Here is a 7090-nt window from a genome sequence, read left to right as displayed (position 1 = left end):
TAACCCTGTATCGGCAGCCTGTATATAATAACACTGTATCTGCAGCCTGTATATAATAACACTGTATCTGCAGCCTGTATATAATAACACTGTATCTGCAGCCTGTATATAATAACACTGTATCTGCAGCCTGTATATAATACTGTATCGGCAGCCTGTATATAATAACACTGTATCGGCAGCCTGTATATAATAACACTGGATCTGCAGCCTGTATATAATACTGTATCGGCAGCCTGTATATAATAACACTGTATCTGCAGCCTGTATATAACACTCTATCTGCAGCCTGTATATAATAACACTGTATCTGCAGCCTGTATATAATAACACTGTATCGGCAGCCTGTATATAATAACACTGGATCTGCAGCCTGTATATAATAACACTGTATCGGCAGCCTGTATATAATACCACTGTATCTGCAGTCTGTATATAATACTCTATCTGCAGTCTGTATATAACACTGTATCTGCAGCCTGTATATAATACTGTATCTGCAGCCTGTATATAATACCACTGTATCGGCAGCCTGTATATAATATAACTGTATCTGCAGCCTGTATATAATACTGTATCGGCAGCCTGTATATAATAACACTGGTTCTGCAGCCTGTATATAATAACACTATATCTGCAGCCTGTATATAATAACACTGTATCGGCAGCCTGTATATAATACCACTGTATCTGCAGTCTGTATATAATACTGTATCTGCAGTCTGTATATAATACTGTATCTGCAGCCTGTAAATAATAACACTGTATCGGCAGCCTCTATATAACACTGTATCTGCAGCCTGTATATAATAACACTGTATCTGCAGCCTGTATATAATAATGTATCTGCAGCTTGTATATAACAACACTGTATCTGCAGCCTGTATATAATACTGTATCTGCAGCCTGTATATAATAACACTGGATCTGCAGCCTGTATATAATAACAATGTATCTGTAGCCTGTATATAATACTGTATCGGCAGCCTGTATATAACACTGTATTGGCAGCCTGTATATAATACTGTATCTGCTGCCTGTATATAATACTGTATCTGCAGCATGTATATAACGCTGTATCTGCAGCCTTTATATAATACTGTATCTGCAGCCTGTATATAATACCACTGTATCGGCAGCCTGTATATAATAACACTGTATCTGCAGCCTGTATATAATACTGTATCGGCAGCTTGTATATAATAACACTGGATCTGCAGCCTGTATATAATAACACTGTATCTGCAGCCTGTATATAATACCACTGTATCTGCAGTCTGTATATAATACTGTATCTGCAGTCTGTATACAATACTGTATCTGCAGCCTGTAAATAATAACACTGTATCGGCAGCCTGTATATAATACTGTATCTGCAGCCTGTATATAATACTGTATCTGCAGCCTGTATATAAAAACACTGTATCTGCAGCCTGTATATAATACTGTATCTGCAGCCTGTATATAACAACACTGTATCTGCAGCCTGTATATAATACCACTGTATCGGCAGCCTGTATATAATAACACTGTATCTGCAGCCTGTATATAATAACACTGTATCGGCAGCCTGTATATAATAACACTGTATCGGTAGCCTGTATATAATACCACTGTATCGGCAGCCTGTATATGACAACACTGTATCTGCAGCCTGTATATAGCAACACTGTATCGGCAGCCTGTATATAATAACACTGTATCTGCAGCCTGTATATAATACTGTATCTGCAGCCTGTATATAATACTGTATCGGCAGCCTGTATATAACACTGTATCGGCAGCCTGTATATAATAACAATGTATCTGCAGCCTGTATATAATAACACTGTATCTGCAGCCTGTATATAATAACACTGGATCTGCAGCCTGTATATAATACCACTGTATCTGCAGCCTGTATATAACACTGTATCGGCAGCCTGTATATAATAACACTGTATCTGCAGCCTGTATATAATAACACTGTATCTGCAGCCTGTATATAATACTGCATCTGCAGGCTGTATATAATACTGTATCGGCAGCCTGTATATAACACTGTATCTGCAGCCTGTATATAACACTGTATCTGCAGCCTGTATATAACACTGTATCTGCAGCCTGTATATAACACTGTATCTGCAGCCTGTATATAATAACACTGTGTCGGCAGCCTGTATATAATACTGTATCGGCAGCCTGTATATAATACTGTTTCGGCAGCCTGTATATAATAACACTGTATCTGCAGCCTGTATATAATAACACTGTATCTGCAGCCTGTATATAATACTGTATCGGCAGCCTGTATATAATAACACTGTATCTGCAGCCTGTATATAACACTGTATCTGCAGCCTGTATATAATAACACTGTATCTGCAGCCTGTATATAATACTGTATCTGCAGCCTGTATATAACACTGTATCTGCAGCCTGTATATAATACTGTATATGTAGCCTTTATATAACACTGTGTCTGCAGCCTGTATATATTACTGTATCTGCAGCCTGTATATAACACTGTATCTGCAGCCTGTATATAATACTGTATCTGCAGCCTGTATATAACATTGTATCTGCAGCCTGTATATAATACTGTATCTGCAGCCTGTATATAATACTGTATCTGCAGCCTGTATATTATACCACTGTATCGGCAGCCTGTATATAATACTGTATCTGCAGCCTGTATATAATACCACTGTATCTGCAGCCTGTATATAATACTGTATCGGCAGCCTGTATATAATACTGTATCGGCAGCCTGTATATAACCCTGTATCGGCAGCCTGTATATAATAACACTGTATCTGCAGCCTGTATATAATACTGTATCGGCAGCCTGTATATAACCCTGTATCGGCAGCCTGTATATAATAACACTGTATCTGCAGCCTGTATATAATAACACTGTATCTGCAGCCTGTATATAATAACACTGTATCTGCAGCCTGTATATAATAACACTGTATCTGCAGCCTGTATATAATACTGTATCGGCAGCCTGTATATAATAACACTGTATCGGCAGCCTGTATATAATAACACTGGATCTGCAGCCTGTATATAATACTGTATCGGCAGCCTGTATATAATAACACTGTATCTGCAGCCTGTATATAACACTCTATCTGCAGCCTGTATATAATAACACTGTATCTGCAGCCTGTATATAATAACACTGTATCGGCAGCCTGTATATAATAACACTGGATCTGCAGCCTGTATATAATAACACTGTATCGGCAGCCTGTATATAATACCACTGTATCTGCAGTCTGTATATAATACTCTATCTGCAGTCTGTATATAACACTGTATCTGCAGCCTGTATATAATACTGTATCTGCAGCCTGTATATAATACCACTGTATCGGCAGCCTGTATATAATATAACTGTATCTGCAGCCTGTATATAATACTGTATCGGCAGCCTGTATATAATAACACTGGTTCTGCAGCCTGTATATAATAACACTATATCTGCAGCCTGTATATAATAACACTGTATCGGCAGCCTGTATATAATACCACTGTATCTGCAGTCTGTATATAATACTGTATCTGCAGTCTGTATATAATACTGTATCTGCAGCCTGTAAATAATAACACTGTATCGGCAGCCTCTATATAACACTGTATCTGCAGCCTGTATATAATAACACTGTATCTGCAGCCTGTATATAATAATGTATCTGCAGCTTGTATATAACAACACTGTATCTGCAGCCTGTATATAATACCACTGTATCGGCAGCCTGTATATAATAACACTGTATCTGCAGCCTGTATATAATAACACTGTATCGGCAGCCTGTATATAATAACACTGTATCGGCAGCCTGTATATAATACCACTGTATCGGCAGCCTGTATATAACAACACTGTATCTGCAGCCTGTATATAAAAACACTGTATCGGCAGCCTGTATATAATAACACTGTATCTGCAGCCTGTATAAAAAACTGTATCTGCAGCCTGTATATAATACTGTATCGGCAGCCTGTATATAACACTGTATCGGCAGCCTGTATATAATAACACTGTATCTGCAGCCTGTATAATACCACTGTATCGGCAGCCTGTATATAACACTATATCTGCAGCCTGTATATAATACTGTATCTGCAGCCTGTATATAATACTGTATCGGCACCCTGTATATAACACTGTATCTGCAGCCTGTATATAACACTGTATCTGCAGCCTGTATATAATAACACTGTATCGGCAGCCTGTATATAATAACACTGTATCTGCAGCCTGTATATAATACTGTATCTGCAGCCTGTATATAATAACACTGGATCTGCAGCCTGTATATAATAACAATGTATCTGTAGCCTGTATATAATACTGTATCGGCAGCCTGTATATAACACTGTATTGGCAGCCTGTATATAATACTGTATCTGCTGCCTGTATATAATACTGTATCTGCAGCATGTATATAACGCTGTATCTGCAGCCTTTATATAATACTGTATCTGCAGCCTGTATATAATACCACTGTATCGGCAGCCTGTATATAATAACACTGTATCTGCAGCCTGTATATAATACTGTATCGGCAGCTTGTATATAATAACACTGGATCTGCAGCCTGTATATAATAACACTGTATCTGCAGCCTGTATATAATACCACTGTATCTGCAGTCTGTATATAATACTGTATCTGCAGTCTGTATACAATACTGTATCTGCAGCCTGTAAATAATAACACTGTATCAGCAGCCTGTATATAATACTGTATCGGCAGCCTGTATATAATACTGTATCTGCAGCCTGTATATAATAACACTGTATCTGCAGCCTGTATATAATACTGTATCTGCAGCCTGTATATAACAACACTGTATCTGCAGCCTGTATATAATACCACTGTATCGGCAGCCTGTATATAATAACACTGTATCTGCAGCCTGTATATAATAACACTGTATCGGCAGCCTGTATATAATAACACTGTATCGGTAGCCTGTATATAATACCACTGTATCGGCAGCCTGTATATGACAACACTGTATCTGCAGCCTGTATATAGCAACACTGTATCGGCAGCCTGTATATAATAACACTGTATCTGCAGCCTGTATATAATACTGTATCTGCAGCCTGTATATAATACTGTATCGGCAGCCTGTATATAACACTGTATCGGCAGCCTGTATATAATAACAATGTATCTGCAGCCTGTATATAATAACACTGTATCTGCAGCCTGTATATAATAACACTGGATCTGCAGCCTGTATATAATACCACTGTATCTGCAGCCTGTATATAACACTGTATCGGCAGCCTGTATATAATAACACTGTATCTGCAGCCTGTATATAATAACACTGTATCTGCAGCCTGTATATAATACTGCATCTGCAGGCTGTATATAATACTGTATCGGCAGCCTGTATATAACACTGTATCTGCAGCCTGTATATAACACTGTATCTGCAGCCTGTATATAACACTGTATCTGCAGCCTGTATATAACACTGTATCTGCAGCCTGTATATAATAACACTGTGTCGGCAGCCTGTATATAATACTGTATCGGCAGCCTGTATATAATACTGTTTCGGCAGCCTGTATATAATAACACTGTATCGGCAGCCTGTATATAATCACACTGTATCTGCAGCCTGTATATAATAACACTGTATCTGCAGCCTGTATATAATACTGTATCGGCAGCCTGTATATAATAACACTGTATCTGCAGCCTGTATATAACACTGTATCTGCAGCCTGTATATAATAACACTGTATCTGCAGCCTGTATATAATACTGTATCTGCAGCCTGTATATAACACTGTATCTGCAGCCTGTATATAATACTGTATATGTAGCCTTTATATAACACTGTGTCTGCAGCCTGTATATATTACTGTATCTGCAGCCTGTATATAACACTGTATCTGCAGCCTGTATATAATACTGTATCTGCAGCCTGTATATAACATTGTATCTGCAGCCTGTATATAATACTGTATCTGCAGCCTGTATATAATACTGTATCTGCAGCCTGTATATTATACCACTGTATCGGCAGCCTGTATATAATACTGTATCTGCAGCCTGTATATAATACCACTGTATCTGCAGCCTGTATATAATACTGTATCGGCAGCCTGTATATAATACTGTATCGGCAGCCTGTATATAACCCTGTATCGGCAGCCTGTATATAATAACACTGTATCTGCAGCCTGTATATAATACTGTATCGGCAGCCTGTATATAACCCTGTATCGGCAGCCTGTATATAATAACACTGTATCTGCAGCCTGTATATAATAACACTGTATCTGCAGCCTGTATAATACCACTGTATCGGCAGCCTGTATATAATAACACTGTATCTGCAGCCTGTATATAACACTGTATCTGCAGCCTGTATATAACACTGTATCTGCAGCCTGTATATAACACTGTATCTGCAGCCTGTATATAATACTGTATCGGCAGCCTGTATATAATACTGTGTCTGCAGCCTGTATATAACACTGTATCTGCAGCCTGTATATAATACTGTATCGGCAGCCTGTATATAATAACACTGTATCTGCAGCCTGTATATAATAACACTGTATCTACAGCCTGTATATAACACTGTATCTGCAGCCTGTATATAATACTGTATCGGCAGCCTGTATATAACACTGTATCTGCAGCCTGTATATAACACTGTATCTGCAGCCTGTATATAACACTGTATCTGCAGCCTGTATATAATAACACTGGATCTGCAGCCTGTATATAATAACACTGGATCTGCAGCCTGTATATAATAACACTGGATCTGCAGCCTGTATATAATACTGTATCTGCAGCCTGTATATAACACTGTATCTGCAGCCTGTATATAACACTGGATCTGCAGCCTGTATATAATACTGTATCTGCAGCCTGTATATAACACTGTATCTGCAGCCTGTATATAACACTGTATCTGCAGCCTGTATATAACACTGTATCGGCAGCCTGTATATAATAACACTGGATCTGCAGCCTGTATATAATAACACTGGATCTGCAGCCTGTATATAACACTGTATCTGCAGCCTGTATATAATAACACTGGATCTGCAGCCTGTATAT

This window comes from Rhinoderma darwinii, chromosome 4 (assembly GCF_050947455.1).
Source record: "Rhinoderma darwinii isolate aRhiDar2 chromosome 4, aRhiDar2.hap1, whole genome shotgun sequence".
NCBI lineage: Eukaryota > Metazoa > Chordata > Amphibia > Anura > Rhinodermatidae > Rhinoderma > Rhinoderma darwinii.
Note: the sequence above shows the minus strand (reverse complement) of the source record.